This window comes from Protopterus annectens, chromosome 13.part0 (genome assembly GCF_019279795.1).
Source record: "Protopterus annectens isolate FY-2018-M chromosome 13.part0, PAN1.0, whole genome shotgun sequence".
NCBI classification, from domain to species: Eukaryota; Metazoa; Chordata; order Ceratodontiformes; family Protopteridae; genus Protopterus; species Protopterus annectens.
This window is the reverse complement of record NC_056747.1, coordinates 701,477,263-701,495,988: the sequence shown is the minus strand read 5'-3', so window position 1 is coordinate 701,495,988 and position 18,726 is coordinate 701,477,263.

The window sequence follows — 18,726 nt, the reverse complement described above, 5'->3', positions numbered from 1 at the left end:
TTGTCCCAGACCGATATTTTCTTGGTACTGCAGCTTTACTGCTTTAAAGGTCGCTTATGTACATTTATGAAGACTAAATGACATTGTTATATCATCTGAGAAAGTTTTGACCACTTGTAGTTGTGGTTTCAGTTCCTCATCTGATCAACTATATAGTAGTAAAGCATCCACAAAAAGAAAATGAGAAATCCTTACACTTTCTTGTTCCCTGGGAGCCAAATTGTAGCCATGACCTAATATGTTAAGTAGACAGCTTAATAGTTTAAGGGTAAGATAAAAGAGCAGTGGTGACAAGTAGTCACCCTGGAATATCCTCCTTTGAATTTTTATCCCTGGAATAATAATTTGTCCTTTATCATGACTTAACTGCAAAGTGGTCTGCCACTGTTTCATGGTCACTCTAATGTAAATCAGTAATACAAGGTGTATCTTATACATTTGTAAGCACTTTTTTATCCATGAGTGTGGGATGCTGGCAGATACTTTTTTGCAGTCTGTCTATGCCATACTTAGATTCTTCCCCTTTATACAGTTCTCCATTATGACCTTATTTTAAAACAAATGAGCCTTTGTTCCATATGACTTTCTTTTGTTACCCTTTTGTTCTATTGCCATGATGGAGTTTTCTTCTAAATGACTATAAATACTATCGGCATCAATTCCAGTGTATAATTTATACATCATCGGAAGGCAAGTTATTCATTTATAGTTTTTAGGATAGCTTGTAGGTTTGCTCTTAAGAAGCATGATTTTTCCTGTTGTTAATCAGGTTGGTGTCTGTTCAGGTGAGATGGAGGTGCACATATAAATAGCTCTTCCTCATGGTTAAATCTTCATTTAAAGATGATAATACTTTTAGCCATTAGTTAGGTACTGCACCTGGGCCTGGGGTTTTCCAATTAGGAGCTTTTCTTAATTTTGTTTAAATTACTCTGTCCGTCAGTTCATCCCATTTCATATCCTGCACATTTGAACTTATTCTTTCTTTTACTACCTTTATCCATTCAGGATCTTTGTTATGTTTTACAGGATTTTCATAGATATTTCTCCAAAGTGTGTCAATCTCTTCTTTTTTGGGGAGGTGTTTCAATTCCTCTTGCCTTGTTTCCCAATTCTGTATAAAACTTTTTGGGGGGTCATCGATAAACTGCTATTTTTTTGCTTTTCCTGTATACTTCTCTGCTTATTTTCTTAATTTTTTGTCTGTGCTGATATCTTTAGTTTATTATTTGCAATAATACATGTTAGATCCAGATCTTTTATGATACTACACACCACTTTTAGCATGTCTATCTTTCTGAGTATTTTTGTTGATCTGTTCTCTCTTCTATACTCTTCTAACAGTGACACTTCTTGTCTTAACTGCTTTATAGTTTTCTCTGTTCAATACTTCCATGATGGCATTTGATTTCTCCCCTTCCTTTCCCTTACTGCCTTGTGTTTTTTGTGGTAAGACTTTATCTTTATTAATTAATTTATTTGCACAGTTATATATCATATTTACTTTTGTTATATTGCATGATTTGTATGAACAGTGCTGATTAATGTGTTCATTTGTTTTATCACACTTTTCTGTAGTCTATTTCGTTCATTGATCTTAATCTGTGCATCCATCTCTATTGAAATAAGCAATTCTTCCCTTAGATAATTTTCATCTAATTTGAGGGCACATTCTTTATTCTCCATTGTATTTATTTTAGTTATTAATTTGCAGCTTGTTAACCAGGAAAGTCTACTAGACCATACAGAATCCATTTTCAGTGGAGGCCCAGGAAGAAAAGCTCTTCAGTACAGTAAACAGCAAAACTATATACATTGGTAATACACAATCATCAAACAATTTAGCATAACTTATAAATATGGTTAGCAATTCAGTGACCAGACAAATAGCAAAGAGAAATTACAAATATATATATATATATATATATATATATATATATATATATATATATATATATATATGTATATACTTTTTTTTTTGCAAACATAGCATAGAAAGTAGTGAAAATATATCATTAAAATTAGGTATTCTAAGTATAGTTCCAGATGGAAGATAGGTAAGTGTGTAGATAAATTTTGAAGTGGCAGGATTTCGGATTGTTCTAATAGCTAATCGTAGAACATTCATGTTTTTGGCTAAAGAGTAAGAGAACAGAAGTTGGCCGGGAGGCAAGTTTGGCTTGTGAACCTGAAAAAAAATTGCTGATTCTAAGATCTAAGGGGTCTATTTGCGAGGTAGAAGGTGAAGACTGAACTAAGGGCAGGGCAATCAGAAGGTTTAAAGATAAATTTGTGAGCAGTAGTAAGTTGCAGATGGTTGATGTAGTTTGGTAGTTCTAGCCATTTTAGGGAGTAAAGAGCAGTACAGTGATGAGAGAAGTTTTTGGAATTTGTTTCAGATTTTGCAATTTTATTATAACATGTCTAAAGCTTGGCTTTTAGAGAGGTTTGAAGGTTTGTAAGTAGAGGGGTGCTGTACATTAGGCAGGGAAGTAGGAAAGTGGAGGCAAGGGTTTGTTTGGTGGAGTGGCTAAGGAACTGGTTGTGTCTATAGAGCATTCCAAGTTTCCAATGAGTTTTTTGGATGTCTTGTTGCAGGTGAATATCAGATTTTAGATGTTCATCTATGGATACTCCTAGAGGTTTTGTGTGGTTGACAGTTTCTATTTGCACTTTACTTTGGGAATAGTTATTGATCATGTCTTTGTCCAACAGGGTTGATGTTGTATGGGTGAATAGCATGTTCTTGGATTTATTTAGGTTATGGGCTGGGTAGTTATTAAACATCCAGGATTCAGTGGTGGAGAAGGCTGTTTGAGTTTTGCATTGGATTCAGAGACAGAGTCAGCTGCTCAGACAATGGTTGAGTCGTCCACATATTGAATAAGGGCTCCATTGGTCATAGATGTGTGGAAATTATTAATGAAAATATTGAATAGGTGGGGATCAAGTATGGAGCCTTGAAGAACTCCAGTAGAGGTGTTAAGATAAGAAGAGATAGAGGTTTGCCATTTGACAGCCTATTGCTGTCTTTTAGATAGCTTGAAAACTAGTTGAAAGTGGTGGGGTAAAGTTCAAAGTTTGTGAGTTGTGATAGTAGCAAAGGGTGGGAATCTGTATCAAATGAGTTTAATTGATCTAAGAATATGAAGTACACTATTTTTCTGGTATCATGAACTCCATTTCCTGTGAGCATTCTACAGAATATTCCAGACCATCATCCTGTGCTATATTCTCCTCAGTTTCATCCTGTGTCATAGATTCATAGGTTCATAGATTAGTACTAAGCTAACTGCCCTTGCGAGCCATTTTAAGCCTAGCCAATTATCCCTTGTGAGACTCAAACCCTGCACCTTGTGTTTGTAAGGCAAACACCTTAACCATTAGGCAACTCTCCCAACATCTATTGCTTTTTCATATGGGAATTTATTGGCCTATCACTCCACAACATTGACTGTGTCAGACTTGCCACAGTTTCCTGTTCCCTCCCTTGCTGTGCAACTCTAGCTGAACTTTCATACTGGTTTCCTGCTGAAGGCTCCAAAATATCTTCATATGGCAACTGATCAGATCAGTACTGATCCACTGGTTTCTCTTTAATTTCGGGATTCATTATCCTGCTGTGATGTTATCAAAGTTATATTTTCTACAATAAATTCTTAACTTTGCAGGTAATCCACAACCTTAGTTTCTACTTCTTTAACTCCTCCATTACTAATCCTACGTTCTACTTCCCACATTTGTTTTCTTATTTTTTGTATTGCAAAATTTTCCATATACGGATGCCTTTGCCTGTATTTCTCTTCAAATATCGCTGGAGCTCCTCTTTTTGTATTGATTAAGTTTGCTTTCTCCTTTGCATAAATATTGCACCATATTAAATCTCTTTTTTTTTTCTCATGTCCATATTTCTTCTTCAGATGTCTCTTGCTCCTCCTGTTTCTCCTTACTTGGGGAACTCATTGTTACATCATGCAGTGATATAACCTGTGTTAGGCTTTCTACACTAAATCCTTCACATTGCAGGGATTTCATAACTTCTGCTTCTATTTTTTTAACTTCTACTTTACTAATCTTCTCTTCTACATTCTCCCTTTATGATCTCATTTTTGTATTGTGAAGTTTTCCATATCTGGGTGCCTCTGTTTGTATTTCTCTCTGGATATGTTTGGGGCTGTTTTTTTTTTGTATTTATTAATTTGGCTTCCTTCTTTGCATAAATATTGCACCATATCAGTTCTCTCTTTCTTCCCTATGCCCATGTTTCTTTTTTATACCTTTTAGTAATCTCTAGATCATGTTCTTTTTATTTTCACACTTCCTCAGTTCCTTCTTTTTCCAAACTGCTCCAGGTTTCCTGGTCCATATAACATTTTTCATGCAAATGTTGTATTAATCAACACAAATTTGCATTTGAAGCTTTTTCTTGTAGAAGTATTTTTCTTTCCTCTAATTTCTCTCTTACCCTTTTGTATATCTTATGTCTGTAAATTCTAGGCATTTTGCATAATAGTAACAATGCATAAGTTCTTTCTTATCCTCAGTAGTCCACTCTATCATCTTTATGGGTCTTCTTTGGCCTATCAGTTTTTGCGATTTTTGTGGACTGCTACTTCCTTCTACAACAGGGGTGCCATCCTCTCACTGAGTCTGGCCTTACCCCATTGCAGGAACGTTTCCGTGTCTTGAGGATTCTACACTTTCATTTTTTCCAGTCAGGATTTGGGCACTTTTTTATCCTGGCACTTGAGCAGACTTTTTTGTTTGTTTTTTAATTTACTTCTGTCAATGATACATGCTAAATAAAATACAGTCGATATGTCAGTGTCGCCTTGATGAGATTTTGTATAAAACAGGGTCCACCTCATGAAGGTACTCACCAAGACTTAAGGATACATTCAGTTCCAGCTTGTCAATTTTAACATCTCTCTATTCGGAACTCTATCATCTCTCCATTTGATCCTCTATCATCTCTCCATTCTTGTGTGTGTGAATATGTATATGTGTGTGTGTGTGTGTGTATATAAATGTATACACACACACACACACACACACACACACACACACACACACACACACACACACACACACACACACACACACACACACACACACACACACACACACACACACACACACACACACACACACACACACACACACACACACACACACACACACATATATATATATATATATATATATATATATATATATATATATATATATATATATATATATATACATATATATATATATATATATATATACAGATATGATATAGATTTAGCTATTATATTTGTACATACATATATGTGTCTGTACGTTTTTTATTTTTATATATATATATATATATATATATATATATATATATATATATAGGTTTACTATCAAAGTTGCCAACTGCACTATGTGGAGCTGTCATATACTCGAACATGGAAGTTGAAATGTCGAAGACAAAATAATCAATCTAGGAATGGTTTTAACATGGGTGAGGTAGGGAGATGTTTGTAGTTTGGAATACTACTGAACACCTACCTCGTCCCATGTTAAAACCATTCCTAGATTGATTATTTTGTCTTCGACATTACCGATTTCGAACTTCCATGTTCGAGTATATGACAGTCGACGTAGTGCCGTTCGCAATTTTGATAATAAACCAGATATATATATATATAATATATATATATATATATATATAAAATATATATATATATATATATATATATATATATATATATATATATATATATATATATATATATATATATATATAAATGAAAAAGGAAAATAAAAATATGATCACCAAAGGTTGCTACTGCAAACAAATAAACAGAGTACCAAAGCCACCATGCATACTCATGCACATACATAGGAAAATATGGGGAAATATAGAGACTACATTTGTCTCAGCTTTCGATTGATAATCAGTTTAACTCTACTACAGTTTTTAATACTTAATAAATAAGCACATATCCAGGAATGTCTAAATGTCAGCTCCTGGTGTTTTCTCCTGTCTACCTGATGAATCTGGGCATCTTGGGGCAATTCAGCAATTGCCTCAGGTACACAGACAACCCTCTCCAACTACCACCCAACACTACAACCTGTGAGAGATGCACTTATATAGCCAAACTGGAAGCAAAGCTCTCTTCACCCAAGACTGGACTAGACAGTCATGAGGAGAAGGTAAATATTTGCACCACACCACACTCATCACATAGTCCCTCAAAACCTACACCACCAAAACACACACATAGAAACACAAAACACACACCTACATATGGGGAGGCTCTCAATAAAAATTTGTCCAAGCAACAGGGACCTCCAAAGCAGAAATGCAAGCATCCTCCACCCCCCCAACACAACCCAAATGACACTTAGCCCACAAACTCAGTGTGCCACTCAATCACAGCCCATAAGGCATAGCAATGTACCCAACACTATAATCATAGGTGACTCTATATTCAGGCACACTGATGTTCCACTCACCAGGCTAAACAAGGAGAAAGTTACTGTAAGCTGTCTGTCATTGCCAGGATCCACCACTTAATGCATGCACTCAGGTCACTCCACAAGTACAAATATGACTCTGTCATTGTCAATGTTGATGTGAATGACCTGAGACATACCTCCCTGGACTACATGAAAAGAGACATGGAGGAGCTGTCCAATCTTGTAGCCCAGGCAGGTATGACCCTAGCCCTGAGTAGCATCCTGCCATCAGCCAGAATGATACCACAGTACAAGGACAAAATGATTGACTTCAACAATTGGCTAAGCTTCTGGTGTCATTCTAAGGGGATCCAGTATCTTTTGCCTGGGATGACATGATCAACAGACCACCATGCTTTGCCAGAGATGGCCTTCAGCTGTCACCCTTGGGTTTCCAGATACTGGTTAAGGCTCTTGCCACCCCTATAGTGCCTTTTTTAGGCAAGGTTAAAATGACAAATTCACCACCGTAACAGGTACAAGCAAGCAAAATCTGAGGGTAATGCTACTCAATGCTAGAAGTCTAAACCTCAAAATGCACTCACTTGAGGCACTCCTTAAAATGGAGAACATCGACATCTGTGCAGTGACAGAGACTTGGCTCAAGGCTCCAGAGGGCACCTCTGCATTACCAGGCTATAATTCATACCATACCTTTTGGCCACCTAACCTGGACCGAAACACTAAAATTAAGGATATCCACACCTCCAGACTAGTCGCTCAGCGTAATGCATCCGATATTATCCAAGTGCAACTAACTCTGGGCAAGACCGCAATCCAAATTGTAGCTTGCTACATATCCCCCACCATGTCCCAGGATTCCCAATCCCCATTTCTTGATACACTGGAAAATACTAGTGTACAACCTAGCACCCTAATAATGGGTGATTTCAACTAAACCAACATTAGTTGGGAAAACTACTCATGTACCAACTGTTTTACTCAATGTTTTCTGGAATTCATAAATTCCAATGCCTTGAATCAATTTATCCACACCCCCACCAGGGGCTGCAATATTCTAGACCTAGTCATTACCAACAGGGGCAACCGGTGTTCCACACCAGAGATCAATTCCTCATTGGTCAGATCCAACCACAAACTAATCACCCTAGACATCCACATCCTGTCCCCACCCCCCAGTAGGGAAACCACAGTAAAAAAATTCTCCAAAGCCAACTTCACACTTCTTAAGACAGAAGTGGCAAACTTCACGACACCCATGCTGATGGACAATAGAGGTACGACTGCTGACTCCTACACAAATGCACTTTAAAAGCACTTACATGAATGCATTGGTCGTGCAATCCCTAACAGAACCAAGATGCTATTCTCCAAAAATAGGAAGCCAATCTGGTGGTCCCCTGCCATAAACAAACTCTACAACAGAACAAAGAAACTGTTGCAAAAAAGAGTAAAATCCCATGATTGGAGAAACTCCCTGGTCATCCTCAGTAAGAAGCTGAGATCCCTCATAAAATCCTCCATAGCTAGTTCCAAAAACAAAATCACCACTTATTCTAAAGACAACCACAAAGCATTCTATAGCTATGTCAAGAATCTCAATGGTAACACTCAGATCTGCTCTGAGTTACAGCACAATGGGACTAAATATACAGAACCAACTGATATTGCCAACATCCTGGCAGATAGGTTTAGTGCTAACTTTACCCACCTCTCACCCCCTAAAGGGCCCATCTCTATAGTGCAAGAATGCAAAGTTCCTGTAATCATGGCTGTACAGGTAAAAAAACACACTCTCCAAAGCCAAGAAGCATCCATGGGACCTGACAACATCTCAGGCTGTGTTCTACACAAACTACAGAACAAACTGTCACCCCACCTGAGTACCATGTTCAATCATAGCCTCACCTCAGGCTTTGAGACCACTGAATGGTGCACAGTGATGGTTATTCCACTCCACAAAGGGGGAGCCACCACAGACCCTGGCAAATACCAGCCCATTAGCCTGACGAGCCTGGTCTGCAAGGCTATGGAACGTATCATCATGGAACTTATAAACAATGACATTGGTAATCTCCAAATACTGGGCCCCACCCAGTTTGGGTTTGTAAAAGGCAGATCATGTCTCCTAAAGATGTACTTATTTGAAGCAGTCACCAAAGGCGTAGATGAGGGTAAGGTGGTTCACACAGCCTATCTAGATCTCACCAAGGCTTATGACACCATCCCGCACTCTGGAATTATAGATAAACTCACTAAACTAGGTATAGAACCCTATGTCACAAGATGTATTGCCAGTTGGGTCACTGACAGAACCTACACTATGAAAGTAGCAGACTTCAAATCCGACTTCAGATCAGTGACAAGTGGAGTACCAAAGGGTTCAGTCCTGGGTCCTGTCCTGTTTGGTATCTATTTCTCTGAAGTACAGGCTAACACACAAGATCTTTGGCTAATGAAGTTCGCAGATGACTGCAAACTAGGAGCCATAATTGAAACTCCTAACAATGTGGACATCCTACAAAAGGGCCTCACTGAGACAGATGCCTGATGTGAAAGCCATAGCCTCAAGCTCAATGCCAAAAAGTGCATTGTCATCCTTTTTGATAAAAACTCTGTACCCACGAACTACCACATAGGTGGTAGTCTACTTAACACTGAAAGTGTGATAAGAGACCTTCGTACATAGGTGGACAGTAGTCTCTCCTTTGATAATCACATCACCACAGAAGTCAGGAAATCCTTCTATGTGGCACACCTCATCATAAAATGGTTTCTCATCCAGGAAAAAAGAGGTCATTGTTCCCCTCTACTCATCACTCATTAGACCCATTATAGAATACAGTGTCCCTTTTGGTATGTACTTCACAAGACATCTACAACAACTGGAAAGACTGCAGAAATACCTCTCAAAGAGGATTACTGGCCTCAAAAATATGCCCTACACAGACCTTCTCAAAAAACTCCAGCTTTACTCTGTCGCATATCGCCTACTCAGAGGCGATCTCTGCCTAACATACAAAGCTATGTCAAACCCAGAACTGTTGGACATGCTCCACTTAAAGAAATCTCAATCCCTCCGAGCTACATGCTCTAGGGACCTAAACCTTGTCACCACAATAAACAGAACATGCTGGAAAGATAGATTCCTGTCCCAAAGACTTCCTGTACACTGGAACAAACTACGTATCTATATCAAACAAAGCTCCTCATTAGCACTCTTCAAAAAAAATCTTGAAGATTGGATAGGAGATAGGAAATTCACTCCAGGGATCACTTCTGTGGCTCTGCTCGAAAGGGACACAGGAAAGTATTTTTCTTGGGTGGCGAAAGCCAGGGTTCCTTTTTGGCTAGGCTTACATAGGCCTTAGAGCCAATAGCCTAGTACCTACCTATGAACCTATGAACCTATGAATCCATATTATACAGACAGTTACTCAGTGATTCCTAAAGGGAGTCATCTAATGGGGAATAGTTCTAGTACAGTAACAAGATTCAGTTTCAAAGCTGCCTGACATTTTTATTAAAACGTTATAAGATATTATTCTTTTAGAATATTAGGACATTTGTAGCTCAATGGATTTGTTTGGAAGATGTACCTGTCCAAAGCAATGCAGTCTTGTGTATAAAGGTATGTCTGCATGAGTACTTGTACTAATAAGCAACACTATTGCAGACCATATGAAAAATAATTACCAGTGAAGGGAATAAAAGCATGTAACAATAAGCATGAAACAAAAACAAAGAAAAGAAAATACAATCGCCTAGGCTGGGATAATCATTCTACAAAATTTTATAAAAAACAAGATGTTTTTTCACTGCTGCAAAGGCTGCAGATATGAGTGTAACTAAATAGCATATCTGGCTGAGGATAAACTAGTCATTTAACTAATCTAGTAGCTTATAGGTGAGGGAAGGAAAACACAAAAGGACACACTGTAAACTCTTAGCACTTCCTATAATAACTCTCCCCCACTGAAGTTTGTGAAATGTGACCTGCAGTATTCTAACAAGCTCCTCTGAAAACCCTGTGTTTGAGCATGTGAATTAAACAGAACATGTGAATTAACCAGCACTAAAAATGTAAACAAAATCCTCTAGCATGAAACTGATTCTATAAATAGGATAGTGCCCCTTTAATATTAAAATCAAACATTATAACGCAGGTATACTTAGCCCGACACTCTCTGACGTGCTGCAACCTTCTCCTATGCAGCTGCCTATTTGCTCCAATATTGTCAGGTGCTCTAATCATAAAGAGAGTGCTGCTTAGTATTTGTGGCATGCAGGAAGTGCTAGTTTAAATGCATGGCTACATAATAAGTTCTTCTCAAAGTACATAATGTGGTATCTGTTCTCTGACTTAATACTCCCACCATTTAATGAAGTCAGGATTGCACCACTTCATGTCACTGTAATGGTGACAGCACTGATCACCCATGCATGGTAATGGTGACAGCAGTGATCACCCATGCACGGTATTGGTGACAGCACTGATCACCCGTGCATGATAATGGTGACAGCACTGATCACCTGTGTGTGGTAATGGTGACAGCACTGATCGCCCATGCATGGTAATGATGACAGCACTGATCACCTGTGTGTGGTAATGGTGACAGCACTGATTGCCCATGCATGGTAATGGTGACAGCACTGATCACGTGTGTGTGGTAATGGTGACAGCACTGATCGCCCATGCATGGTAATGGTGACAGCACTGATCACCTGTGTGTGGTAATGGTGACAGCACTGATCACCTATGTGTGGTAATGGTGACAGCACTGATCGCCCATGCATGGTAATGGTGACAGCACTGATCACCTGTGTGTGGTAATGGTGACAGCACTGATCGCCCATGCATGATAATGGTGACAGCACTGATCACCTGTGTGTGGTAATGGTGACAGCACTGATCACCTGTGTGTGGTAATGGTGACAGCACTGATTGTCCATGCATGGTAATGGTGACAGCAGTGATCACCCATGCATGGTAATGGTGATAGCACTGATCACCCCTGCATGGTAATGGTGACAGCAGTGATCACCCATGCATGGTAATGGTGATAACACTGATCACCCATGCATGGTAATGGTGACAGCAGTGATCACCCATGCATGTTAATGGTGATAGCACTGATCACCCAAGCATGGTAATGGTGACAGCAGTGATCACCCATGCATGGTAATGGTGATAGTACTGATCACCCATGTGTGGGTTGCCAGTTGCATTAGTGTCAGCCTAGACAAAACCATACCAGGCTTCAGTCTTATACTGAGGACTTGTATAGCTCCTCTTCATAACCCTCCAGTTGTAATTCATATGGAGGAGGCTATAATCTGTATTGAGGAAATACCTTTGTCTCTGACACACAGCACCTCTATGCTCTAAAAGGAGCCATGATTTCTCACGTTGAAGAATCTCAGTGAAAAATGACAGGAAACTGGCACTCAAACCAAGTCTCATCTGCCCCATCTTTCATACAACAATCAGCATCTCATTTGTGTAAAGGATTACAGCATCATAAAATAAAGAAATTTGCCATTTTAAGTTGTGAAACAAAGGAAGTCCTCAATACAATTGTCTACTATTGAGGCAACATTCTCTGCAGTGACTCCATGTCAACATGGTTATGTAAGGAATGGCCTGCCCCCCCCTAAAAAAGTATAGGCTGACCGCATGTGAACATTGCTGTCCACAGATACTCAGGCTTGTGCACACTATTGATTAAAATTCTGCATGATGTTTATCAGGTGTTGTCATAGCACTTATTGAGTATTTCAAAAAGAGTAATGAACTCAGCCCTTATTACAACAGTCATAGCACCCAGACAGAGGACTCTGTAAGACATAAGCATGACAAAAGGTACACAGGCTCATCACACCGTGGATGAAAACACTAATGCTAACGTCTGAGGCCAGAGAAGGGTGACTTTTTTTTCGAAGCAAATTTGTCCATTTTAAATATGTTTGTATAAGGCGAGAGTTACTTCTTACAATTACATTCATTGTATTACTAATGCTTGTACCTGTTGCCTATAAGGGATGTTAGTTTGTCAGTACTTTTGCATGTGTTGGTCAAAGTGCATTGAGAAGTATTTGCAATTAGTAGTCTGCAGAAGAGTTAAGCTGAATGGGAGACACACTCCTGAACTCCTATCAGGTACTGTTCTATACTATTTACTGTTGTAAGTCTTGCAAATATGTCATTAGCCACAGTACTAGTACCAGTGCTAGTTGAATAGTCATGCATTGTTGGTCAGTTTCACTTGCATGATTATTTTGTGAGTGGTATGTGATCGGTAAACCTAGATTTTACTGAAAGACAGTGGATACAGATGTGTAAGTCTCAGGCACACATATACTATATAGCCTACAGTGATATAAGTCTCAGTCACAAATATATCATACTATATAGCCTACAGTGATAATAGTAGGGGTAGCATTTGTGATGCACGTGCAGAAAATAATATATTAAGTCCACTGTTTTCCATATCACAGATCACATAGAAAAACACTAATGCACCTGTAGGGCAATCAACATCTGACCATAAGACAACATTCTCAGATGCTGAGTATGAGGTGGCACCGCAGGTCTGCCATCTTCATGACTGATCTCTCTTTGATGTTGATGAAGCTGACCAGCCCTACTGTGACTGTACTGGGGGTAAAATTGTCATTAATTTTAATGCAGTAGATGAGCAGGACCATGGGTATGAGAAGGCCCAACTCAGTGCCACAGATATGATCCATGGTACCACGTACAAAGCAGAAGCTGTAGCACGTGAATATAGGGAGCAGGTAGTGAGCAATCAAGTGACACAGAAGTTCCTGGCCTCTATTAAAGGCATTACCACCTCCACAGAGTTCCACAGTATGGTGCTGCATATTGGGGCAGACCAGTTCATGTCCCATAGATCATCCACAGCGGATGCCTTAGGTATGTAGTCCCATTTCAGTTTGTTAATACCTGCAAGACCTCCCTAAGTCTTAGTCACTATAAAACTCAAGTAAATCTGCCTGACTTATGATATACAGTTACAACAGGAATTTAATGACCACAACTATCTGCACAAGGTATGCTCATGGATATAAATTGTTATTCAGCTTATAGTTGTAAAAATCTCAGTTGCATGTCCAGTTTTGTGCTCAGTCATACTTACATTAGATATTTTTTGCTTTGGTGTATTCACAGGTGTCTCTGGCATCAGCATTGTGGAATTTACATTCTGATAATGATGGCAGGGATAAGGTGGCACAGTCTGGGTACAGAGTGTGTGCTTAATACAAGGAGTGCGACTACCACATTGCCAACACAGATCATGGATACAGTCTCTATACCTGTGAATACCCAGGCTACTCAAACATCAGAAAGAAGACAATTTGATGAGGACACTGTAGATCAGGAAAGTATGCTGACCCTCAGTAAACAGGTGACTGAGTTTACCCTTGCAAACTATAGGTAAAAAGGTTTACAAATGGGAAAAATGTATAATTCGAACATATTAATTAGATTAGGAAACTGAATGAATGCAGTGCGTTAGCGAAACATGTCAGCGAAAAAGGTTCAGAACATAAGTTTAAGTTTACAGTCCTAGAGGTTATGACTATTAATGCAAGAGGGGGAACTTGAAATCTAGAGAAGAGTGTGCAGAGTTACTCGGGATAATTCAGTTTAAAGCTGACACTTTTCCTGGTTTAAATGGCAAAGTGTCTTTAAAGACTAGGAAGATGCCCCATTAGTTTTAATGTTTTATATAATATTTTATAGACTGCATTCTTATTGAATCTTTTTATGGGAGCTGAAAGGTTTTAAGTTTTTTTATAGATTTTTTATAGTACTGTAAGTATAAGAGGGTGTGTTGTTTTATGTGAATGCTGAATTGCTACTGCTTTCTGACATCACTGTTTGATTGTTTAAATAGTTTTTGGCATTTGTTATCAATGGCCTGCTGAAGCTACAGTTGTAGTGAAAGTGCTTACCTCATAAAACTTTATATTTTTGCATCCCTTTGTGTCGTGGTTGGATTGTTGGACTGCTCATATTTTCTAGATTGGATTTTATACTTCCAACCTTTATCTGTGAGTACTTTCTGTTTTGTTTCTCTTTCTCCACCTATGTCTGAATCCTCAGAAGCAGTACACAGCAACATGCAGAGATAATTGCAAATGAAGCCAGCTATGCTGAGCCAGACGATACACCAAATTTACTGACTGACAAATTCCAACTTTACCCCTTCTCCTCCTTCCAGCCTACCCTCAGTAAATACCACTGAGCAAATCCCCCCCAACTATCACTAGGGAGCAGGTCCTTGAAGAGCTCCTCTCATCAATGGGCCCTGATAATATTCCATGATAGCTCCTAAGTAGCATGAAACAATCAGGACAATGAGAGTCATTATTTAACAATAGTGTCCAGACTGTCTTCATGTCATGTGAATGGAGAGCTGCAAGGGTCACATCTCTACACAAGGCTGAGCCATCTATGGACCATGGTAACTACAGACCCATAAGTCTCACTAGTCTCTTATGCAAAGCCATGGAAATAATTATTATATAATTATCTTGGAAATGATTAACAATGACATAGAAAATATTAAGGACAATGGATCCAACTCATTTTGGTTTCATCAAGAGCACATCATGCCTGCTTAACCTGGTAAACATTTTCATGAAGGTCTCCAAAGCAATGGACGTGTACAAAATGATGCATACTGCCTACCTTGACCTGGCCAAGGCATTTGATTCAATATCCCACTCTGGCATTGAAGACAAACTCACACAATTAGGTATAAACCTGCCGTCATCCACTGGATAGTCGAGTGGCTCTTTGATAAGATACAAGAAGTTAGGATAAGGGAGACCACCTTCACAAGGAGACCAGTCACAAGCAGAGTCCCTCAGGGATCTGTGCTGCCTCCACACCTTTTTGGTATCTTCTTCTCTGAAGTCAAGGCCAACATGAGAAGCCCCTGTCTTAACAGTTCTGCAGGCAATAGCAAACTAGGTGCAGTTGTAGAACCCCCCCCCCCCAGGCCACTAATATCTTCCAAAAAATGCATAATAGTATCCTTTGGGAAGTTGACTACCCCTGGAAACTGCGTCATTGATAACAAACCCCTAAGAGTGTCATAAGTCATCAGGGATTTTGGGGCACATGTAGACAGTAACAGCCTTCAACCATAATGTGCCACAGTTGATATGGAAACCTTTCTAAGTTGTGCAACATTTAAGCAGGGGTATGGCATCTAGGTCAAATGAAAGTTTTATTCTACTGTATTTGGCCCTCATCAGATGAGTCATTGGGTACAATGTCCTCTTTTGTATTTGGATGGTCATATACATGCAGATGGGGGCATTGAGTACAATGCCCCTTCACTTTGTACATGACAGGGTGCATGCCATAACTGGAATATCCACAGAGGTTCCACACAAAACTGATATAGGGCATAAATGAGATGTTTTATGCAAATCACCTCAAAGACCTGCTCATGGTCTTGGTCTACTACAGACTGTTGAGGGGTGATCTATGCCTGACATTCAAGGAATCTTTTGATCCCACTCTAATAGGCCTTCTAAATATCAGCAAAACAAACAGCATCAGCATTACCTGATCTAGGGCTTAATCCTTGCTTACAACATAAGTAGGACATGTTAGAGGAAGAGGAATGTGTCTTAGAGACTACACGTTCACTGGAACAGGCTTTCTGTCCATGTGAAACAGAGTTCTTCCCTAACAAAATTCAAATGTAACTTGAACTAGTGGACGGGGAATTGAAAAGTCACCTTCTGCCTGCCACGTTTGCTTCTAATAGACAGAGGCAGCCTATAAATTCTAGACCTCCCAAGTCCAAACCTACATCAACCCTTAGAATAATCTTAAAGTTCCTAAACTTGTTAGATACAATTGAAATACATTGCTAAGATTAAAATTGCCCCTGTGCCTGCTAGTCTAGTATACACCAATGGATCTACAAACCTATTGTGTGTAGACACTGAAATACTAACTTTATGAACTGTCACTTTTCTACATGGCTGTCAAACGATACAAGCATTGTTGACTGTGCTGATCTTAGGAAGCAGCTGAAAAAAGTATGTTCTCTCAGTCATCCTCCTCTTCAGAGTCAGTCACAACCTTCACTTATGCTTGGTCAACCTGAACTCTTAAAAGACAATATCTTAATGATATATAGACATTTTGGGAAACCTGTAATGGCAGAGTGCTGATGCATATTAACACAATTTAGGTAACAGACAAATTTCTTTTCCACAACATTATTTTATTTATTTTTTTAATGATTGATTGATTGATTGATTGTGACATTTGCTGTTGTGTTTATTACCCTGAATGCCCTGAGGGCTCATTTGGTGGATTTCTGTCTATTAATTATTTCAATCCAGTTTGATTGTCAGTGCTGAACTCTTGAAAGGTAAAGATGGATACCCATCAATATGAAGGTGGACCAGGTCCCTAGGCTACAGATTTTTAAACTACTTAGCTTTAATTATTCTGTCCACCTCTGTTACCTAATTAAAGGAGACCATGCCTAGAATGGAAGATCCAGGTCACTCAAAAATAGCAAGTCATCAAAAGACGAAAACCACCTTAAAATTTCTCTGTCCTTGGTTCATGTATCTGGAAAATTCTTCCACTAGACTTTTCTAATATCAGTGGCATCAAGAGCATTGATGGAATACATTAACGGTAAGGCAGTTTTGTTTATTCCATTCTGTAAACAGTGATGCCAAGAGAGCTATGTTCACTGCCAGACTTTAGTGGTTGAACACACTCCTTCTTCCATCTCGTACAAAATCGTGAGACCGTGTTACCAGAACAAGGTATCATTGTTCATTGTTTTTTTTTATTTCGATACAGATCAATTACGGCTTTATGCAGAGATAGCTGTTAATATAGTTCTAGTTATTTATGTTCCAATACAATGAAAAAAAGTTATACATTCAACAAGGTGACAATAAAAAAATTGCAAAAAATGTTTCTGTAGCAGAATGGTCCAAGCCCCCTGCTCCTGTAACCCCACACAAATGACTTAAAAAAATACAAAACAAGTGTTTGTTTAGGGGCATGGTCTAAGCCCTCTGCTCTTGCAACCCCACAGCCCCATGACTTTCTATAAATGTTAATTAATTCTGAGTTTGATAAACAGTTTTCTTGTGGTTGCATATATATTACTTGCTGCTAAATGAAACCTCATGTCATGACTCTGACTTTTTTAATTTCTCTAAGTCTTTTGGGTTTCTAATACCATGAAGGGAATGGACCCCATTCCTAAGTCAAAGTACAACTAAATTTCATGAAATTAGTATTGTTTCAATCTTTGATGTCAGCCATAAGTGCTCTTTGCAACACCTCTAAATATGATTGTAAATTATTTTTTATAAGACTCATTGCTCCTACTACTATTGGAACTGTCTGGGTATCTTTCTTCCACAGTGCCCTAATTTCTGCTTGCAAATTCTGATATTTTATGAGTTTGTGTCTCTCTGTATGGGTGTGGCGATTTCAATGTTCAATGCTGCTTTTGTCTTCTTTTCATGGACCACTATATCCGGTTTTCTAGCATCTATCTTTTGAACTGTTGTTAATGGGTCACCCCATGTGATATACACTTCATCATTTTCTATGATGCTTTGCGACTCATGTTTCCAATGTTTTTCAGCCACTTCAATACCATAATGTTTGCACAATCCCCAGTACAACAGTTTTGCCACATTATTGATTATACATTATTGATTCTAACAATATGGGTGTGAAGAAACAATGACAGATCAAAAGCCAACATCCTTGCTGTGACATTTTTTTAGAATAACTACTGTCTTTAATTTTTACTGCAGATATGTAATTTACTTCTTAATTGGTGAGCGTGAAGAATAACTCTATTTGCTTCACATTTCAACTTTAATCAGTTAGGCAATTTGATTAACATACAATCGAATAAAAAAGTGATACTAGCCACAGTCAATCAAACGAACTTATGTTAGCTGCGATAAGATTATACAAATGAAAAAAAAAAAAACAATGACATTCTATCCCACCACTTCCTGTCAATACCTACTTGATAATGTTTCAGTGTTAGAAATGGCACCTTCCCTATCACTGCCTAGCCCTTTATGTCTCCGTCTAATTAAGTGCTCACTGGATCATTGTCTGAGCCTGCTCTCTGGTCAATTGTTACTGTAATTAACACAAAATTGTGGAGTCAAGTACCTAAAATTTTGTCCTTATATGAATTTTATCTCCTCAGACAGGATACA